Source organism: Natrix helvetica (genome assembly GCF_964273705.1).
Source record: "Natrix helvetica genome assembly, chromosome: 1".
NCBI lineage: Eukaryota > Metazoa > Chordata > Lepidosauria > Squamata > Natricidae > Natrix > Natrix helvetica.
The window spans coordinates 277,607,327-277,630,449 of record NC_138548.1 but is presented as its reverse complement, the minus strand read 5'-3'; the positions used below and the strand labels follow the sequence as shown (position 1 = coordinate 277,630,449).

The window sequence follows — 23,123 nt, the reverse complement described above, 5'->3', positions numbered from 1 at the left end:
AACATAAATACCAAAGGGATCAGTAAGAAAATAAAACAAGATTTATTTCTGTTGCTGAACACCTTTACCAGGGAATGAGCACTAGCTTATTACAGAAAATTCTTTTTAGAAATTAAGGAATAAGCATCCATAACTTAATTTATTCTATTCCAAAATAACAATGGAGGGAGGGGGAGGGAGGGAGGGAGGGGGGAGGGAAGGAAGGAAGGAAGGAAGGAAGGAAGGAAGGAAGGAAGGAAGGAAGGAAGGAAGGGGAAAACATAGATGCTGTACTATGAATCTATGATCCCATCAACTGCGTACTCTCAATGATTGATAAAAAAAATTGGGAGTGGACTGTGGACCTTGGACTTTTTTCCCCAAAGCCTAGCCCAAAGCCTTCACTAATTTCTATTGATTAAATTAATACAGTTAATATATTTATGGGAAATTAAAATACAGCATAATGCAAGGATTTCATTTCTGTCCTTACTACCAACCATTTCCTGTGGGGAATTGTAGGAAAGCAAAATTGTGTTCCATTAACTTGGCAAGATTGTGTTCTATTAACCTGACTATGGGGAAAGAAATGTATATCACTCATACAGAAAAAGTCACAGAGGAATGAAAGATTTAAAATGGGAAAAGAAAGGTGTTTTCAGGGAGAAAAGTCATTTTTCCTTGGAGGAAAGTTATGAAAGTGATTTATAAACTACTGCAACTTTCAACTTTGAAGATTTCTTGAGCTTTAAAAAATTTACAGGCAACCTCTTGTTTTTACAGCCTGAAGCAGAGCAAAGCTACCAGCTGGGATTTGATACCCTCAGCCAAAAAAAGAATACCACGCATTTAATAAACTACCAAATCCTCTAATGCTATTCCCCACTCTCCGATCACAGCAATGAGCATTAAAAAAAAGGGAAATCTGTCAATTCTTTAGACACTGTTATGGCTCACACTATCACTTTTTTAGGGGAGCTATCTTAGTTATTATGCATTTATTTATTTATTTATTTATTCAGACATTTTAATGTTTTTTTCATGTCTGATTCTTGGAGACTGCCTGGACAGTCCCTACAGTTTTATGACAAGGTTTTTTGAAAGTGGTTTACCATTGCCTCCTTCCTAGGGATAAGAGAAAGTGATTAGCCCAAGGCTGCCCACCTGATTTTGTACCTAAAGCTTCATGGTCCTCTGGTTTCTAGCCTATTGCTAGAAACCTAACTGGCTTTCTTCATAAATCATAAATATCACAAATTTCAACCTTAAAGATATTTTTCAGTTCTGATAGAGGTATGCAATCAATTTGATTTCCAAAGTAGACTCAATAAACAACGAAAGCATCTCAGATTTCTCATGCATCTAAAGGATTAGATCCATACTGAAGTATCAAAGCATTCTTGAGTTGATTGTATTGCCACTGTATTAGGCAAAACGTTGCTTCCAAGCCTATCCAACTTAAGCATTTAGGAAAGGTAAATTGACTCCATTTGTAATGAAAGGTATACATTAACTTAAGCCAAGTGGTTACAGCATAGGAAAAGCCAGATCTGAGGATTCCTACAAAAAACTGTTACTTTTCCCCTCTCCCAGGCCTCCCTGGTCATTTTATTAGTTTCCAATAAAGTTGAGATTAGTTGTTTTGGTAACAATTCTGAGGTTTGGCGCCTCTTTGACAGGTGTTCCCATTTTGTTCCCATGCCTGTGTCCTTGGATCATTCAACTGATGTCTCTGGTTGGCACTTTTGGTTCTTGTAATCTCTCCTCCCTGTATTTCCCCCCCCCCTTCCCCCATATTTTATGGCAGGCTGAAATCAAAGCGAAGCAGAGTTGAAGCAGAGTGATGACAGATCTAACAGTTGTTGAAATTCCTTAAAATAATAATTATAAAAATACTTCCTATTTCAGAACTTGTCCATTCTCTCAAGAGAACATCCCACTCCCAATTTTTAAGTATAACTCTTCCATTTAAAATATTCATTAGGCTTCTGAATCAAAGTCCAGTCTATGTCTGAATGTGTCTAGCTATTCTCAGACTAGAAAATGAAAGACGCCTTTGCTTATTATTGCTTATTATATGAATTAATACATGAATTATTGAGTCTGTCATCTGCATAACTGTCTGGTTTGGCTCCGTAACCAAACAAGACAGATACAGACTTCAGAGGATAATTAGAACTGCAGGAAAAAAAACAATTGTTACCAACCTGCCTTCCAGGTTAGGGGTAGCGTTATCACATTTTTATATCACAGAAATGTCTATAACACAGTTGTGAGGAGGGAAGGAGCCAAAGTCGCGACGATACGACATGCGATCTCAATGCTCTGAGATTGCAGTCAACACTTTTGCCACTGGGTGGTCCAAATGGATCTAAACCGTCCCGCAGAGATGGTGAACAAGAAGAATACATCTTGCTGATCTCAGGGACATCGCAATCGACATCGATCCACACTAAAAATCCAACCATTTGGTTGACGAAGTCGGGGTGGCTCCAAAACGGGAGGATATGGAAAGAGAAAGTGTTTCCAGCTGGTGAGGTAATTTTATCATTTTAAAAGTGACTGCCTATAAAAAACTTAAAATAAATTTAAATTGGAGAACAGAAGAAATAAGTGGTGGAATTAAATTTGGAATGGTTTTTGACAGGAGGTTATCTTTTTTTTTAATGCAATCTTCACAGATGGGATTTATGTAAGACCTTTAAAACGAACAGATTAAGCCTTCTTCTTCTATTTTTTTTTTCATTACTCTCTGTAACCAATGGTCTAAAATTCTCCTCTTTCACTACTGTGGGTGTTTTTCTTTTGTGTGAAACAGCAGTTCCCACGTCACCTGGAGGAAAATGATTATCTAGACCCGCGCCAGTCCGGCTTCCGACCCGGGCACAGCACGGAGACGGCCTTGGTCGCATTGGTTGATGATCTCTGGAGGGCCAGAGATAGGGGTTGCTCCTCTATCCTGGTCCTATTAGATCTCTCGGCGGCGTTCGATACCATCGACCATGGTATCCTGTTGCACCGGCTAGAGGGGCTGGGAGTCAGGGGCACCGTTTTACGGTGGTTTGGCTCCTACCTCTCTGACCGGACGCAACGTGTGTTGGCAGGGGAGCAGAGTTCGACCCGGAGGTCACTCACATGTGGAGTGCCACAGGGATCGGTGCTCTCGCCTCTCCTGTTCAACACATACATGAAACCGCTGGGCGAGATCATCCGTGGCTTTGGGGTGGGATATCATCTGTATGCTGATGATACTCAGCTATACATTTCCACCCCGAACCACCCCAATGAGGCCGTCGAAATGATGTCCCGGTGTTTGGAGGCCGTACGGGTCTGGATGGATGGCAACCGACTAAAACTCAACCCTTCCAAGACGGAGTGGCTGTGGCTTCCGGCCTCCCGGTTCAACCAGGTGCTTCCATCTCTGGCCATTGGGGGCGTGCAACTAGCCCCCATGGAACAGGTGCGCAATTTGGGCGTCCTCCTAGATGCCCGGCTGTCCATGGATGACCATGTAACAGCCGTGGCTAGGGGGGCGTTCCATCAGGTCCGCCTGATGCGCCAATTGCGCCCCTTATTGGACCGGGATGCCCTACGCACAGTCACCCATGCGCTAGTGACGTCTCGCCTGGACTACTGCAATGCTCTCTACATGGGGCTTCCCTTGAGATGCACTCGGAGACTACAGTTGGTCCAGAACGCGGCCGCGCGGGTGATTATGGGGAGGTCTAGATACTCCCCTGTAACACCTCTCCTGCGCGAGCTGCACTGGCTTCCTGTGGTCTACCGAGTGCGTTTCAAGGTTTTGATTATGATCTTTAAAGCGCTTCATGGCAGAGGACCTAGTTACATGCAGGATCGCATCCTGCCCCACACATCCCTACGACCAATTCGCTCACACAGAGAGGGACTTCTCCGGGTGCCGTCCGCCAAACAGTGTCGGGGGGCGACATCCAGGAGCAGAGCCTTCTCTGTGATGGGCCCAGCCCTGTGGAATGACCTCCCCCGTGACATCAGGATTATTTCCGATCTCCGCTCCTTCCGTGTACAGTTGAAGACCCACCTCTTTCAATCATCCGGCCTGGCTCAACCGTAATCTTTTCATATTCCTCCTGACTGTCTTTTTTAAATTTTAAATTTTTATTGTATATTGGATTTTTTATTTGTTAATGGTTTTAATTTGTCTTAATGTTTTAATCTATTACCTCCTCCGTGCATGTATGTCTTTTGTATATATGTATGTTTATATATGTCTTGGTGTACGCCGCCCCGAGTCCTGCCCGGAAAGGGAGCGGCTAATAAATCCAAATTTATTATTTATTTATTATTATTATAAAATTGCAACATTGCAACAATAACACTGCTACTTCGGAGGCTAGAATTTTGTGTATTGGAAACGAAACACTTTACTTTCTCTCACTGATTATCTTGGCTTAGCACTTCAAGGTCTTACTGCTTGTTTACAGAGAGTGATAAGAAGGAAAGCACACAGATGTTCCTTTGAGGTATTTCTAACCAGAGAGAGGTGAAGATGAAATGATTATTGTGAATTGAAGTCTAATCTTTGTTAAAAACTTCTAAGTTAGAATAGCAGTATTTATTAGTTGTAAACAACGGCACAATTCCAGCAGGAGAAAGAGGCTTTAAGTCTGCAAAAGATATTCTCAGAAATACAGAAATTATCAAACACACATGAGAGGATTGAGAAGAAGTTGGATGACTTAGTGCATTTAATAGCAAAATATGATGGAGAAGTTGAAGATGTTCATCAAATGGATAAAGTGACAGTTAAAATTCAAAAAACCGAAGAGGAAAATTAATATAAAGAAACTAAAACTGCTGATATATATGGTGATTGGTTTGTCTTTGAAAATGGAAAGAGTGGAATATTGAAAGAGGAATTAAATGGAGGGGAAACTTACCCCAGATGGCAAGATAAAGAAGAAGAAAAAATGAAAGAATTTATGGATCTAAAGAGAGAAATTTTATTAGCAATAGTTTTGATAACACCACCGACAATTAAAATAAGCGGATTAAGGAAACAAAAGAAGGGCATCAAAATTATATGAGAGATTCCATAAGCAAAGAGTTGCTAAAAGGAGTCCATACAAAATTGATTAAAGAGAAGATAAAAGGACTGATACCACAAACAGCAGAAGGTATGAGACTGTTTTGTTACTGGAAAGATACAGGTTGATAGATGGAAGAGTATAACTTAAAACTAGCTAAACAGTGAAATTTAGTGATAATAGATATAGTTAAACAAATAATTGATAATGATAATAATGTATACAATGTGTAGTGTCATGATAAGCAATAATGGGATATGAATATTGAATGGTACCCATGAAAGGAAAATTAGAAACCCTCTTGGATTATATATAAAGATTAATTTAAAAAAAAGAACTAAGTCAGATATAGTTAAGTTTTGAACATTAGGGGGAAAATGTTCTGATACAGGATATAGTTAAATAAAGGAGGGATAATGATAATAAGGTATATATAAGCATGGGTACAACATAAGGAAATTGGATGTAAATTACAAATAATGATTTGGAAAGAAGGATTAGAAAATTTTGTTATTGAATATTATGGATGTTTAGCTAGAATAGGACATAAGGATTCAGTGTTATTGGAGGATTTTAGAAATAGTAAATGAAATGCTAGTATGTGGTTATGTATTAAATCTTAGTATATTTTATGATGAAGGATGTTTAAACAATTATAGTCAAATGTAAACGGAGGTATGATGATGGTAACATGTATAAATATCTGAGTTAAAATACTTGAGTTTAATATGAATTATGTTTGATGACTGTGGAAGAGAGGCACGAAAGCCTTTTGTAACCAACGGATACACTTTCTACAGTATGTAAAAAAGGAAAATCTTATGTGTTGTGTTTGTTTTGAAAATAAAAAATAAAAAAATTATATAAAAAAAAGAAACACAGTTGTGTTTTACATAACTTTCAAAAGAATAGGTGCTGGAGCTAGAATAAATAAATGAAAAAAGAATTTTGTTATGTGTTCAGTTTAGTTAGCACTAAAGTTCCATGAAGTATAACATGATCATAGGGTACCATTGAAGTAATCCTTATTCAGCCAAGTTCTGCATGAAGTTACATTTAAATAATATAATTGTACTAATATAATTTATATTTCCCAGGATTCCCTCTATGTGCCTCTTGAAGACAAAGATACAGTATATAAAAGCATTGCAATTACCTGCTTTAATTGCCATGATAGCTTTTTATGCCTTGAGATTACACAAGGGGATTGTTCTTGCTGTTAACTATATGTAAGACTAGATCTTAAAATATAACCCGTGTTATAAATATTAACTGTACTTGCTTTTACCTCATAATATCCAGAAATACTCCCTAGGAATTATTCAGGGAAGATTGCTGAAAAGGAAGTGGAAAGGAGAGAAAGACTTTTCCCCAAATGTTATCCTTGGGATCTTTCTCTGTTTTCAGTATTATCCTTTTGCTATAAGAGAGAGTGGTGCAGTGGCCTAGAGGTGGAGTTCTCGCCTCACAATCAGGACACTGTGAATTTGATCCTAGGTAGAGGCAGATATTTCTCTCAATGAGAATGTATCTGCTGAACAAAACTCTGCATTGGTGACAGAAAGGGCATCCGGCCAGTAAACACTCTGCTAATTGCCCAGACATCCAGGATCATTAAAAGGGGGGGGAGGAATCCTTTTGCTGTAACAGAATAAGACTCTTTTAAGCATCCTTCTGAATTGTCTTAGCTCAGAGAACAGGAAATTTATCTTTTATCTTTTTCTTGTTCTTCCTGCCTTAGAAGGTGCTACTGCTGTTTAAAAACCTGCTGTTTCTTCATTAGCATCAAGCTGGTGCATCGAAAACTCTTCTGTTTTTATCTGTACATCTTAATTATTAATCATTCTGTACCTTAGTTCTTGCAATTAATTTAGTAAGTAAAAACATTAGCAGAACAATCCGCATCCTTAAATAATTTAAAGCATTAATGGTGCCCGATAATTTTGGGAGTGACTCATTATTACTAATTCTTATTCTTCAGCAACTTGTAATCAGTGAAACTGATTAACGTAAGTGCCATTTTCCATTTTCCAGGTGTTTAGTAATAATATACATTTGCTTTAAAAGAATAACCTATCTGCATATGTTTTGAAAGTATTAGTTTAGTTTTAATAGAAACTGATTTCACTCTTAAACACTTGCTCATAAGTATATTTATTGAAGTTAATGAGAGCTCTTTATTATGCAAAGCCTTATAGATAGCTTCACTTTATCAGAAAAAAAGAACTAAAAGTAACTCAGTGCTAGAGCTAGCAAACAGGCTTGCCATTATTGAGACAAGATTTCCATCTAAATATCGGTGTTTAAACCGAGGAATGAATAAAAAATGGAAATGGAAAATCATTCAATTTCAGCCTGGAACAAATAAGGCAAGTGCATACTGAAAATCAATATTACACAAATAATACCATTAATATTTTATTTGACATATGCTTCTTCACAGAAATTGGCATAAGTTTACTACTAGGTCTACAATATTCCAGTCAGAGAAACATTATCTGAGATTAAAATGAAATGAGGGATTTCAACACAGAATTATTCACGCACTTTGTACCGTATTACTGGCTTCCAATCCAGTAGGAAGACTAGCAATTTCCCAGTGATTAAGGACTGCTCTTAAAATCTAGGAGGAGTCTGAGGGTCTTGGTGGGTGAGATGATATTTTCATTTGGTTTTGGCTTCAAAATGGGAGAAACCCATACTAGCAACGTTCATCGATTAGGAGCAGGCAAAAACCCAGAGCCATTTGTCAGGGCACGCGAGGCATTGCGTGCGTGCTGGCCAGCTGAGTTCAGCCTTCTTTAAAGCCATTTTTGCCTTCCCCAGGCTCCAGAGGCTTTATAGGAGCCTGGGGAGGGCGAAAAGAGCCTCCCCCCTCCGGAGGCCCTCCGGATGCTTCAGGAGCTTCCCTAAAGCCTCCAGAGTGCAAAAAACCAGCCCTATGGGCAAACCGGAAGGCTCCAGAGGACTAAAAAGGACCCCACCAGTTTGCTCGTAGGGTCGTTTTTAGTCCTCTGGAGCCTTCAGGGAAACCTCCTGAAGGTCCTTGAAGCCTCCGGAGGACTAAAAACAGCCCTATGAGCAAACCAGAAGTCACTTCCAGCTCCGGAGGGCTTCTGGGGGGCGGGGAGGCTCTTTTCGCCCTCCCCAGGCTCCTATAAAGCCTCTGTAGCCTGGGGAGGGCGAAAAATGCACGCAAAAAGTACGGGAGAAAGCCTGTCATGCACACATGCGCCCTGGGGGGTCGTAGATTGCCTTATGGGTACAGCACACCCATGCATGACCCCCCTGTGCTCCCCCCACTTATGGCACATGAGCCAAAAAAGGTTCGCTATTGCTGGTCTAGATGCTAGAGCTTTCCCATCCCTCCAATGCAGGCATCACCCAAGAATGGCTTGTAGATTTTTTTTTCTCCATGGATCTAGCAACTATTATTGTTGTAGTTGAATGTTTCAACATCATCGATGATGAAACATTTAGTCGTATCCAACTCTCAGCCACTCTGTGGATCAGCACCCCCTATGCCCCTCTGTCTCATACCACCTCCCTCAGGTCTGCTGTGGTCATCCCGATCTCATCCTTTATAGCAGGGGTCCCCAACCCCTGGTCTGTGGAACAGCCCTAGTCCACAGCATGACAGAAATTGGGCTGCACAAACAAGCAAAGGCCCACGTGCAGGATGCAGGCAGCATTTGAAATCACGCCCCCTTCGATCCATGGAAAAACCTGTCTCCAGGGAACTAGTTGGGGGCCACTGCTTTATAATGTCCAGCCAGCAGGCACTAGGGCAGCCCCTTCACCTTTTTCCACTGATCATTCCCAGCATGATTGCATTTTCTAGTGAGCCATTGTGGTTAAAATTGGTGGTAGGAATATCAATAATTTCTGAAATGCAGATGTTGCTTGTTCATGGAAGGCAAGGAGGGCGTGGAGTGGCTAATCCTAAGAGTCAAAGGTGAAAGTGAAAAATTTGAATGCATCTTAACATCAAGAAAACAAAGACAATGACAACAGCAGGGAACACACAGATCAGAATTCAGATCAACAATGAGACCATTGAAACGGTAAAGGAAGATATCTTCCTGAGCTCTAAAATTGACCTAAGTGATGACTGCAGCTCCAAGATCAGAAAGTGTATAGCACTTGGAAGAAGTATAATAGCTGACATCAGAAAAACTAATTCCAACTGATTTTCTTCCACATGAAATTTACAACTGCATAGCAAGGACAAAAACCTAACCATTATCCAATATGACTTTTCCCATGCATTATTCATTTTAAAAAAAAACATAGCTCTACAGTTTGAAACTTACCACACATAAAATAGGAAGACAAGATTGTGAATAAATTGAGACAAAAGTGTGAAGGAATTGCTTCTCTGAATATAACCTGACATATAAGTATCCAACTGGGAACAAAAATATAATATCTAATTCAAAGAAAGAACTTACCTGAATAGCTATGTAATTTATAGATCAGTCTATAATTTAATAACATAATCTTACATACAACAACAATTTTGAAAATGCACTGGATTCGGTTGAGCTCATTTCGAGACAAATGAATGCCGAATTGCAATTTTCCTATGAACAGAAAATTAATGTAGTAGGAAAATGTCAGAAAGTTTTACCCCATAGATTGAATTGTCCAAAAATTGAGTTGATTTACATGGGCTCATTGTACATAGACTGTTTTCTAAGTCTGTAACAAGGGATGATAGACATTGGCAGAAAATTCTTAAACTCATTCAGTAACTTCATGATCTATGGCACATACAATGAGCACATGTCTTAGTGAAAATTGCCATTTATACGAGCTAGATGTTACCAGACATCTATACAAACACATGCTACATTTTCTACTGAAATTTCAGGCAATCTGGTTTGGCAAAATTAGTGTTGCGCTACAGAGTCCCTTTAGAAATGTCCCATAATCATGAACTGGGAAAGAAACAAACAGTTTGCAAAAAGCTGCCAGCAGCTTAGCTAGTGGGCATGGAAACATGAAGTTCTGTCTTGGTGCCTCTGTGACCCATTGAAAGAGGAATTGAGTAAACATAATTTCTAAGGCTTAACCTTGAAAGATTAGACATCAAGCTGCCATCTTTGCATGACAAAAAGAGTTGGCAGCAAAGTCCAGGAGTTGGGATGTCATATTATTGTGCAGACTGAAGTTTGATTTGCTTTGACTATCAGAGAACAAAGGATAATTGCCATGCAGTATTAATGCTGGAGTTTCAAATAAGCCACTGTAATGATGTACTTGGTTACTGAAAGGAAGATTTGGTATAATCTTTTGAAAAAGCACAGCAAGATGATTACAGATATTGTTTCTTTTCCAGAGGAAAAAAAAATCAATACAACAGTGTCCACATATCTTTGATATTCATAAAATACTTTCATAGGGGGAATTGTGTATTTAAGCTCTTCGTGCGCATTTTCAACTCACAGTGTGAAGCTGAGAAGCTGAAATAATTCTTTATTTATACTTTCTGAAGCTAAATCACCTCAATAGAGCTTCCATTTGATTCTGGTAAATAAACAAAAACTTCTGGAATGCCTACAAATGGACTTCCCCCTTAATTTAAGAGGAATTTTCTGCTTATAATATTAATATTATCCAATCCTACGGCATATGTCAATTCCAAATTAAAGATCTGCTTCATTGTTTTTTTTATTAAATGGGCAAAATCCTCAAGGCACTGGAAAATTATCAATATTCTGATGAGGTTAAAGTGGAAATTTTGTTGCCATATTTTTTTTTTTTTTGTTCAGATCTCTAATTTGTTGGGTTTATACAATATATTAGACTGGGTGGGTGGTTGTGCGCATATCCCACAAAACCTGAAATTGCCTTTTTAAGCAACCACACAACCTTCCCAAAGGACATAGCTGCTTTAATGCTTGGAGAGAAGGGTAGCTGACCCTGCTGATATACTTCATAAACTACTTTTTGAACAGTTTTACAACCGCACCTACTCTTATTAACTCTGCAAATACTACCTTGTTTCCTCTGCATCTTTTGAAGTATACATCTCTAATAATCACCTATGGCTATGAACCATTAATAAATCTGATTTGGATCAAGGTTAATGAGATAAAAGAAGCTGTTTGCAGATATTAACTATAACAGCCCGTTTGTTTGTTTGTTTGTTTGTATTTATATGCCGCCCTTCTCCAAAAGGACTCAGGGCGGCGTACAACATTAAAAAAACACACATCTCAAAAGTTTAAAAAAAATTAAATCCATATCCAAAAAAACAAACCGAATTTAAAAAAAACAATACATTTAAAATAAGTTAAAATTAACAGGCCAGGCCGGCTTGCTGGAAAAGCCAACTTTTTAGGGTGCGTCGGAAGGACCGGAGGTCGGGGATTATGCGAAGCTCCGGGGGCAGCTCATTCCAGAGGGAAGGCGCTCCCACAGAGAAGGCTCTCCCCCTGGGGGTCACCAGCCAACACTGCCTGGCCGACGGCACCCTGAGGAGGCCAACTTTTATTCTTAGCAGATTTAAAACCAATGATGGAACCTAAATAATTTTTCCTGCATATGAACATATTGGTAGTGAGTGCGTGTGTGAGAGAGAGAGAGATGGGAGGGAGGGAGGGAAGGAGAGGGAGGGGAAGGGCAGGGGAGGGCAGGGCAGGGGAGGGCAGGGGAGGGGAGGGCAGGGGAGGCAGAGAGGGAGAGAGAGAGGGAGAGGGAGAGAGAGAGAGAGAGATGGTCAAGTGAGAATACATGGCCATTGTACTTTTGAAGTGTTGTTGAACAAAGGATTGTAAATTGAGGATTACTTGTATAATTGCCAGTTGAATAAGACATGAATATATGTCTGCTGTTCCACATACACACATTCGTTGCTTAACCAGAGCAAATACTCCATGTTAATCAGGGGAGGGTTGCTGCCGACGTTGCTGCTGGTTTGCTTTGTGCGTGTGTGCAGAACATTACAAAATTATTTTAAAAGATGCCAGCAACAGTGACCAGGGAACCGGTTCGGGGGCGTGCCCAGCCTGGGTCACTGCCAGTTCCGGCGACCAACTCCAAAATACCACTACCGGTTCACTCGAACCGGTAGCAACCCACCTCTGATGTTAATTCCTATCTTTGTACCAGTTTGGTAAAAACTGGGTCAATGACAACTTGCTGCAGCCAATTCACCACCAGTTGCAGCAGTCAACTTGTAATGGCCAACTCACTATAGGACTGGAGTTAGATTAAGATCGAAGAAATAGTGGAATAGAATAATTAAAGAAAGGGTGCCAAATATGAATGATAAACATTTTGAAAATTCTTAAATTATTTTAAATAATTAAATTGAATTGTCCTGCGACGGGTTGTCCGTGGTGAGCTGGCCGTGGCGAATTGGCTGTAGCAAGCTGTCCCGTTTCATAAAAAATAGAATTAAAAGTGGCTTGGTCATTGCACTTAACTGCAAGATCTAAAAAAGCAATTTCCTGTTTACTGCTCAATCACAAACCATCCATTAAGAACTGAGCAGTCTCAGTGGCCACAAAATATGGACTCTAAGGGAACACAAAAGTAATAAGGGGAAAGTAAGGGAAAGAAATATCATAAAATAAGAAATGACTGGTTAATATTTTGCACAGGGCCACCGCACATTGCAAGAGTAAGTTTAATACTAACATCCATAGGCCACCTCTGTTTGGGGCAAAAGGTTATGGAATACATTTGCTGAAGAGTTCTAGCAGAAAAGGAACACTAGCAATCTTTACGTCTTATGAGAAGTTTCCTGGAGATATTTGAGGCAAGCAAGATGTTGGATTAAGTAAATCTTTGACCTGATCCAGCTGAGTTTCTCTTTGCTTTCAACTGAAAGAGAACTCAAAGCATTCTGCTGCTGCCATTGCTTCTACATGGGGAGCGTGACAATATGACCTGAGGCTCAACAATGTACTTAGCATCATACACCGCAGGGACTTCAGATGACTCTTGAGTGGAATTCAAAAGATATTTGTGCTAGCTGCTGCCTAATTTCCTCTGGCTCCTGTGTTAACGATTGGTATCTCTGTTCCTCCTGAATAGTTCTCAAACCCTAAGCCAAAATATTCATGACAGATCTGCTTCTGCTTCTGATGCGGACTTGTTCTTCTCATGCTTGTAAGAGGTAATGCAAACTAATTCCAGTTTCCTGCTTAGAACTCAAAAATTCAGAACCAGCTTAGAATAAGAGCCAGGTCCTACCAGCCGAATCAACAGGGTTCTGAAGGAATGGCATCCTATCTTACCTTTATTTTTAACATTAACCCTTAACCACAGACATATTATTTTGGCTACGCTATTACAGACATGAGGCCATAATGACCTCAGCAGCAAAAAGACATTCGATGTTTTCATGGTGGGATCTAAAAATTGATGTAAACCAAAAAATGTATTGACCTCTATCAAATCTATATCGTGCAGGTCACTTGTTGTTTCTCCATCCTTGAACTTCAATCTTTCTTCTCTAGTTTTTTACATTGGTCCACTGAATAATGGCACTAATAATTTCTTTAGAAAATAATAATTTCCATATCTCTAGGGGAGTAGGTGAATTTCTGAGTTTTCTAGCTGCTGGCTAGCTGCTGTCCAGGTAATTGCACAACAATATTGTGAGTAGCAGTTCTGAATCTATTGCTTCCAAAAGATGCAATATTTTTATGCACGTGTGACCCCTACCCTCCCCCTGAGAGGCCCTCCAAAGGGTGAAAAATGACCCTACGGGCAACCCAGAACTTTGGAAATGGAGTTCCAGTAGGGCTGTTTTTTGCCCTCCAGAGCCTTCAGGAGGCTTTCCTGAAGCCTCCGGAGAAAGAAAAATGGACCAAGACGCAAGCCAGAAGTCCATTCCCGAAATTTCAGTTTGTGTGTTGGGTTGTTTTTTGCCCTACAGAGGCTTCAGAGAAGCATGTGCACTGGGGGCTGGGGCTGACAGGGCAACACCTCACGTGCCATAACAAATGGCTCTGTGTGCCATCTGGAGCACACGTCCATAAGTTCACCATCACGGATCTATAATTTTGTTGCCCCGATCTTGTACTGTAGTCCTAATACAAAGGAAACAATATTACATCATGCTATTTTCAGTTCTACATAACCCAGGTTTTCTTCAATCTCAGTAAATGGTAATTGAATAATATACCCAACAGTCAATAGACCTTCCAACTCCTGTTTACAAGCATCTATTCATAATCAATTTACAATGGTAGCTAGCCTCCCAGGATTAAACGGCAGCTCTGCATTAGCAGGCCTATTGAAAGATTTGGTCTGGAGGTTGAAATTTTTGATTTTTATGAAATACAAGGCCTCTCTTTTCTTTTTAAAAAATATTCTGCTCTCACACAGATTTATCTTCATGGTTGAGCAGGTTTTTTTGCCTTAATTGGTATTTCTCAGTTTCTGCATGAAATACTAACTGCCTTCCTTCTTCCCCTTACATATGAGATGGGACTTGAAATTAATAAGCAATGTAGCAGGCGATGTACTTACATGCACTTAAGATGTAGATCTTTCTACTTCGTTGAATGATCTAAATGCAGCAAGGTCTGAACCCAAGTATGTGGTGATTCCTATCTAAGACTGCTTAGAGTAATACGATGAAATTGATCCAGAAATTGGGAATTAAGTCAGTAATGTTTCAGTAAATGCAGTGTGCCTACTGCAGTGTTTCTGAGCATTCTGCTGCTACTACAGACAATCCTCGATTTAAAATTTGGGATGAACGCCCCTTGAATAGTGTGGAAGTAGGAAGAGATTTCCATAGAAAAAAAATTGCAGACTACAGGGACCAAGAGTGAACCTGAGGACACAGATAAAACTCCAAGTGCTTTTAACAACAATCAAAAAGGATGCAAATGAATAGCTGTCTGCAAAGAATATAAATCCTTCCATTCCCCACTATGCTGTCAGAGCTGAAGAAGCTTCTGCAACCCAGGCCATATGATCACTACTGGTTTGGCCCAGGGACGTGCGGTGAGGTTTATGGCTGGTGAGGCTGGTGATGTCATCAGGAAGGCGGGAAATTCTTAACAAGGCGCCGGCCACGACTCAGTTTCCAGGTTCCTTTCGCGAGCGAGCTGGCAGGGAAACGGTAGCCGACGGTCCGAAAAGTCTGTCACACTTTCTGCTTTTGCAAACACTTTCTGCTTTTCCAGTAAACCTGCCATTGCTCAGTGCAAGGAAGGGAGCCGCTCGCGCATGCGCATTCGCCCTGGAACATGAGCTCCAGCATCAGAACCCGACAGAAGGCAGGGAATGGGACCACGTGTGCAGGAGGGAGGCTGAGGCTAGAGGAGCCTCCTGCACCTCCCTCTGTCCTGCACACGTGGTCCCATTCTCCGCCTTCCTGAGTCAACATGAAGGGGACTGCGGCTTGTGCAGTCCCATTCCCCGAGGCTCCTCAGCGCCTTTTCCCTTTCCCCCTCTTTTTTTCATGAGAGTGGTGAGGCTCTGCCTCCCCTGCCTCCCCTGACTGCACGTCCCTGGTTTGGCCAAACCAGGCCAAACCTGGAGCAATCCACCTCTGGCAGAAATTTGACAAAATATTTCAGACATTATCCTTCCTAGTTCCCATGAAGATGGGGAAAGCACATCCACAGTTGCAATGTAAATGTTACTGTGCTAGTGCTAGTGACTAGCACTGATGATGTCACCATTTATGGTAATGAAACGTCTGCAAGAAAAGGAGCAAGCTCAGACAGCATCAAGGGCCCCGCATTTCAACCCTGAGCTACAAATATTCTCCTTTATTGATTTGCATGTCTTTGGTTCCCAAACTTGGAGAGCTGAAAATATCTCAGTATGAAGTACTTGCCATATATAAATGACATCTAGTATTGCTGTGCCCAAGATGAATTATTCTACTTTGCGTATATTGGTTTATACAGAATATGTGATGTCTGGCTTTTGGGGGCAGGAATACTAGCCCTATATGCTATTGTAATATCCCTTTTTCCTCCATCAGCATAGGGTTATTATTTTATGTTCATAGCAGTTCACAGTTGTCCCTCTGTCCCTATTTTCAATACAATTTGTATGAAAATAAATAAGTTATTTATATGCAGAATTGCATAACCCTTCTCCGCTTCATCTCCGTCAAGGGAGTTGTTCTCCTACTGAAATGTTGCTATTATGTAACTGAACAGTAGTTCACCTAGAAAGGGAGTTACATTTCTCACAATATCTTTTCATAAGGAAATGCAGCATTTTCTGATCCTGCCTAATCCCAGGGCCCTTAATGAGTTGCTACCCAAACAATCTCTCCAAATTCCCACTTCAGTGTAAAATTAAAAACAAAATACGGATAAAATAAGCAGAGGATTCAAGGCTGCTATGCGAGTTTTTGTATGTTTTCCTCTTCACTCTCAAAAAAAAAAAAAAACCTAGAGCACTCTCCAAAAAATGTACAAAATGAAATTCAAGATTGGAAAGAAAATATGTGTAAAAAAACCTTCATTCCAAATAGCAGATACAAAAGCAAGGTATTATATAGAAAATAAATATAATTGCAGCATATCTCATGTTAAAATGAAAAAGGTATAAGTATTACTTGTCAAACAAATTATTTAGCATAATACAAAGTACTTGGCTCTAATAATGCATTGCAGAACAATTTGCTATAGCTGTGTATTAGAACAGAGAGAAGGAGGGAGGGAGAGGGAGAAGGAGGGAGAGGGAAGGAGGCTGGAAGTGCAAACTAAAATGACCCAACATATTTTTCAGTACAGAAAAGTCCAGATTGCAGCAAACATCTTCTAAAAACTCTCCTGTTTTTAGATAAATTTTATCACAATTTGTCATCCAAAAATCTTCATGTGCAGTGATAATGTATTCTAATCAAATGAAATATTTCTCCCAAACCCATTGTATTATTTAAAAAAACATTGCTTAAGCCTAAGAGACTTGCTACAAAGCCCTACATATATTTTTCAAGAATTTTCATCTATGTCTATTAGTATAATTTCAGGATAAGCTACAACAGTTATATTGAATTACTTACTTTTGTCTTTCAACCAGTGATACTTTTCAATTGTGGTGGTTTGCAGCCATTTTTAGAAATTATTCCTCATTGTCTTTCTATGAGTAAACATAGATGGTTGAGTGCCAAGTGGCTAGATCTTAGAACTGGGCCACTGAAAATTAACAATAGTCTGACCAGGTATGGAGAAAGAAAACAACAACAAAAAGAATTCATAGCATATTTGATGGCTTCTAGACATCTGTTTCATGAGCCATGAAGAACTTACAGATCTCTGAAGAAAGGTGTGGCTGTTTGCCTCATTAGCTAAGAGTCTAATTAGGAGGAGGTGATATTAACCTAGCTCAAGAACCCATATAATATGAAATTTGGTGCAGACTTTTGTGCAGATGTGCATTGGCTCATTATTTACTTTTAATGAATATAGTTCTTAAGGCTAGGTAGGATTTTCTTGTATAGATTATGTTTCAGAGATGATCACAAAGCTAATAAAAATGGTGATGACTTTGATTTTGCATTATATGTTTCCTTTACTGCCTATTGCAGAAGAAATTCCTTCCACAAATTTCCTCAATAGTGCATTTTAACCCAGAAAAACAGCACACAATTCATTGAAGCACAGATTGTTTATTACAGTACCAGAGGCAGAAAGACTAACCTAAAAAAGAGGGCGACATTCAGCCCCTCTATATATAGAATTATGCAAATTACAATATATATTTAATCTATACGGCAGAAAAAAAGATTGGATTATAGCAACATGTGCAAGTTAATGAAGTCAGGATGGTGAGGTAACGTGACATTACAAAAGCAATAGTTTATGGAGTTAAATAAACTAATCTTCCTTGAGAAAATTATTTTAGTATGTTACTTTTTCTAGATATGGCTTATCTTTGAAGGGAATGCTCCTGTCTCTATCCTAACATCATCTTCCCACCATACAATCTAGTTGTATCCAATTGTAAATACATACAAAATTGCACTTGTCTTTCCCTAAAGGATTGATCTGCAAATTCTCAAGAGGCCACCATTATGGGAAACTGTTCCAGACAAATGACATTCATTCTAATTCTAAGTGGGAAAATTACATTTCTCACTTTTATTTGGAAGGGTTCATATTCACCGGTCTCTCACTAGATCTGATCAGAAAATCAGCTCCTGTTCTGACCTAGGCTTCCCAAGAGCATGAAGCAAACTCCTGGTCCCAACAAAAACCCCTTTTATTAATTTACTGTGAATTCTGCTCATTCACATACAGCAAAGTCTTTCCAGGGAGGATTTACAGTCACAGACCTTATCTGGTGTAGAGTGCTGCCAGGCCAATATCTGCAAAACTTGGCAAGGAGACTTGGAGAGTCTCGAGCCAATTAAACGTACTAATTGTCTCCTGCAAACTCCACTCCCCTTTCGCTCCTCTTTTATTTCCTCTGGGAGGGGCCATTCATTGTCCACCTGTGGCCTTACTCCCAAGTCGACCCCTGTTCTTTAGCTGTTTCCTTCATCTGGCAACTCTGGTCATGCGCACACTGGGAACAGTTGTTTGACTCTGAAGGCAGCTGATAACTGTCACACAGTTCTGGCTCACTCTCTGTCTCTGACACAGAGCCCTCATCAGAGCCTTGCCCAAACTCCAGGTCTGGCCCATGTTCCTCCCCAACCTTCTTGCTGCCCGAATCTGCTGCCAGCTCCGCTGGCTGCTGGTGGGCTACAACAGCTCAAGAGGAAGAAAGACCAGGGCTATTCTTTACTGAGATTGCTATAATAAACAGAAAGTGCCATAACTCCCCTATTTTTATACTTCAGTGAATAAGGAAGATATTTCACTTCTAAGCATGATCTTGTTTCTTAGGACTTAAAGACTGTTTCCGCCCTCTTTGTCTAGGAAACTGTTCTGCCATATTTCTATCAAAGCCTCACTTCACTATAGCGCTAGATTATGATTTCACCTGCAAATGGAGTTGCCCACCATTGGATCCATGCAACTTTGATGTTCAACATGATTATTGATGATTAGGATAGCTGCTTTATGTTTTATAAATCCAAACAATGTTGCCAATTCTTCAGGCCCATTGCTGATGACATTAGGTCTGTAGGTTCTGAATCCTACACCACACCCTTCACTCAGTATAACTGTTGTAGATTATCCTGAAATTATACTAATTTATTTCTAGTCCATTTTTTCATATTAAACCTCTCCAGAAATTTGCCAGATTGTTTCCAAAGTGGATAAAAGTTACAGTCAGCGTTTAGACAGGTGCAAATCATCTCTAACCTACTTTCTAGTTGCCAGTTACACTTGTTTTATAAACTTTATAGATTTTACTTTTCTTCAAAAAGTACAGACTTTTTTTGTGATCTTCACTAAAAAAAGGTTGACAACTGGGCAGAATAACTTCTAGTACCATTTCTCCTGCCATGCATCTACCAGAAGCAAAATATCATTTTTTCCCCCTCAACAGCATTCTAGGAATTTGATGACTTCATATTCTGCTGTCTACAATACCACAAATACAGAGAGCTATGAAACCCTGAACTTGCTAATCATAATATGCGATCAGCATGTTGCATTAATATGTTAATGTCTAGATTAACAAGATAGCCTTAGTCTTGTATTAACACAGACAAACATATTATAGTTTAATCTATAATGCAAGGTAATAATCGAGGTGGGCTATTGGTGCTGATGTAACTATTTAATATTCTTTCCCAATTTGGCTACAAAATATGACAAGAATTGTGGTAGAAACACATATGAAAAATAATTCAGGATGACTGCTCTAGGAGATTCAACATTCTTCCTTGGCAGGGAAGCAGACATTCTGCTTGACCATTGCTTCAGTCATGATATCAAGAGCACTAAACAATTACGATTTTATTGCCTTGGTTGTCTCATTGATATTGGTAAGGAAATAAACCTTTCTAATGCAGAACTTGCTGAATCAAAGCACTCAGGAAATCAAAATATTTTAAACTCTAATTACAAGGAGGTCTGTAAAATCTGAATACCTAAGATAATACAGTCTGCTAAACGAACACTTTCTGCTAGTATAGCTGAGTTTGTAAGACTCAGTATAGAGTTAGATTTTAGCCTTAAATTGAAGCACACACCAAAACTTCATAATGCTTTTCATTTAACATATAAATCACTGTTCTGTCTGGATTAATTACAGGTCAGATAATAGATGGAGAACTTATAGTCGGGTAAATGAGTTTGTACTCTTCTCTTTTTCAGAAGTCACTGCTGCCTTAAGCTACTTTGAAGACCTCCATAGATTAAAGCATGGGATCTCTTTCCTCATCACATAGCAGAGAATCAATATCTTTTCTTTGGTTAAGTTACTGCAAATTTCAGGTTAACTATTTGCACACATACATGCCTTATAGAGGTACTTAAGTACAACAGTTTGATCAGAACCATTCAAGCTAGTGAGCACGAGGCCACTAAATTCTTTCATCAGGCCCAATCATATCTTATCTAGGAGTGACGTGTTAGCAGTGTTCCAATATATCAGGGGTTGCCACAAAGAAGAGGGAGTCAAGGTATTCTCCAAAGCACCTTAGGGCAGGACAAGAAGCAATGGGTGGAAACTAATCAAGGAGAGAAGCAATCTAGAACTAAGGAGAAATTTCCTGACAATCAGAACTATTAATCAGTGGAACAACTTATGTCGTCGATGCTCCAACACTGGAAGTGTTTAATAAGATGTTGGATAACCATTTGTCTGAAGTGGTGTAGGGTTTCCTGCCTAAGCAGGGGGTTGGACTAGAAAACCTCCAAGGTCCCTTCCAACTCTGCTATTCTATTCTATTCTATGTCCCTGGGGAATAATTCCACTGCAGAGTCATCTTAATAAGGTTCAGGTGTTCTCATGTGTATGATGTACATGAAGAAAGGGAAGATGGATGAAAATATTGGCATACACCATTGGCCTCCTTAGGGGAGAAAAATGCTTGAGTGTCCCCACGTGGCATTCACATTTATAAACCTGTCTCGGGATTCAGAACAGATGAATATGTAATGCTGCTAAGGTCAAAGTAGAGCCTTAGGCATCCATAGGAAAGGGGAAGGAGGCATCACATACCTGATATTATAGCTTTTCTCAGACCTCTATGAACATGACTGTCCCAGATAAGAGTATGATGAAAATAATTAGAGTATAGGGTGGAGGTAGACTTTGTGTCTTCTTCCATCTCCTTCACTCTACATGTGTGCTTCACACATGAGGAGGATGCCTGAAGAGAGATATCTTTTTTGAATTGTATTATTTTGTGAGTTTCCAAGGAAATAGCAGAAATGTAATGGGAAAAAAATCTCCTTGTTAGTACTAATTAAACAATCATGAGAAGTATGGTAAAGTTGGCTGTGCCTCTTCACTGTAATTTTAAAAGTTTATTTTTTGTTAATAATTGTATTGAAGTTTTTAATAAGCATAGTAAACGTTACTATAAATTAAACTAGAAGAAAAAAGGGAAAGTGCAGAAAAAAATAATAGAAGAAAGAAGGGAGGGGAGGTGACAGGAGAGGAGAGGAGGGGAGAAGAGGAGAGATCAGAACACAATAGAACAGACTTCCAACTTTCATCAACTCAGCATAAACTGATATACTAAAACTTCACTCTCTTCAAAAGTTACAAATAAAACAAATCTCTTCTCCTTCCCCTATCTTAACTTTTATCTATGGGGGTAATCCAGAAATCAACATCTTTTCAATCCTACTTCAGCAAAAAATTACTTGGGTGTTTACTATTTATTCAAACTAACAGTTTATCCCTGGTTAAATAGTCCAACTTTATATTCCTTCTTTTTGCTCTGCATTCTATTGACCTTTAAAATCATTCATGCAGCATCACAGATTTGATCTTTCATTACTCTTTGCCAGTTAAAAGGTGTCTTCAAAGTTTTCAACAGCCTACTTTGTAGTCTACTTTAAAGAGGCATAAGAGGATTTCTTTGCAGTGGTCATCATCTCTGACTATCCACAGAGACATCTTCTGTCAACCATGACCCACACCAAAAGCTCTAAAAAGTTTAATTCATAAGAAAGCCACAGGCAGTTTTGCTTACAGACAGATCACTAACATGAAAACTGGCAACATTATCCCCTAGAGAAACCTCCTGGTTATTATTACGGGATAACAGAGCAACATGAACTTTCTTTTCCTTTTGTAAAGGTAATATTTTTCTCTAACATCAGTGACCCAAATGACTAGTTTAATAACCCCATATTGTGTTGTTGAAAGGTCTATGCCTCCTAATGGTCTGTTGGAAGGAAAGAATAACAAGTGTGTCGTTGCAACTCACAGAAATAAAAAAAACAAATACAGAGCTACTATGGCAGTTGTTAGTCTAAGCAAAGCAAATTACCTCAAGGAGTTCAAATGGAACAGAAATATTCTTAGGCTTACCAAAGGAACTGCTTTTATATTTAAGACACAAACTCCCAGTATTTCTACTAGTGTCAACACATGATTCATTTTTAGCATGTCTATTTTCCTTCTACATTCTCCAACTTCAGAGGCAACAATCTTCTTCTACTAGTGAAATATGGATATGATCTCACATTCGATTTTCTAACCAGTGATCAGTTGCCTGATTGTTTAGGTTATTTATTTTTATTCTATTTTTATTAATCCAATATTTTCTATTGTGGAAGAAATGTCTTTCTGGGTTCAGTTCCAAGTGGGGAAAAAGACACTGGAAACATGGTTTTAATGGTGGACAGGACTACATGGTTCGAGGAAAAGTGGGATCACATGCCTCAGAGATGTTGAAGAAGAAAAAAAGGCTAGCTTGCTTAGAGTCCCTCGATTTTATGCCCTCTCTGGATCCCATCCGAGAGCTTCCCATTCCTGTGTAAGAAATGCATTCTGATTGGTTGTCAGACTCCCAGGGGGCGGGGGTTTTTAGCTAACTTTGTAGGCTATCTTGAGAGCCAAGGTTGTTTGCCTTGCTGGCTGATGTAATTTTCCGAGAAGACTTGTGGTGAGTTTTCGTTTGCTAGATGATGCTGCCTGAAGGGGGTAGATCTTTGTTATGTAGAATAGACTGGCTCAGGCCTTAATGGCCCATTGACAAAGGTGGAGGGAGCTGAGTTTCTGCTG

At 39.4% G+C, this 23,123-nt stretch overlaps 1 protein-coding gene across 1 annotated transcript in view; it reads right to left on the bottom strand.

Moving 5' to 3' along the window:
* Positions 1 to 23,123, bottom strand: part of FNIP1 (folliculin interacting protein 1) — a 543,489-nt gene that overhangs the window by 149,907 nt on the left and 370,459 nt on the right. The gene's annotated exons all lie outside the window — the stretch shown is intronic.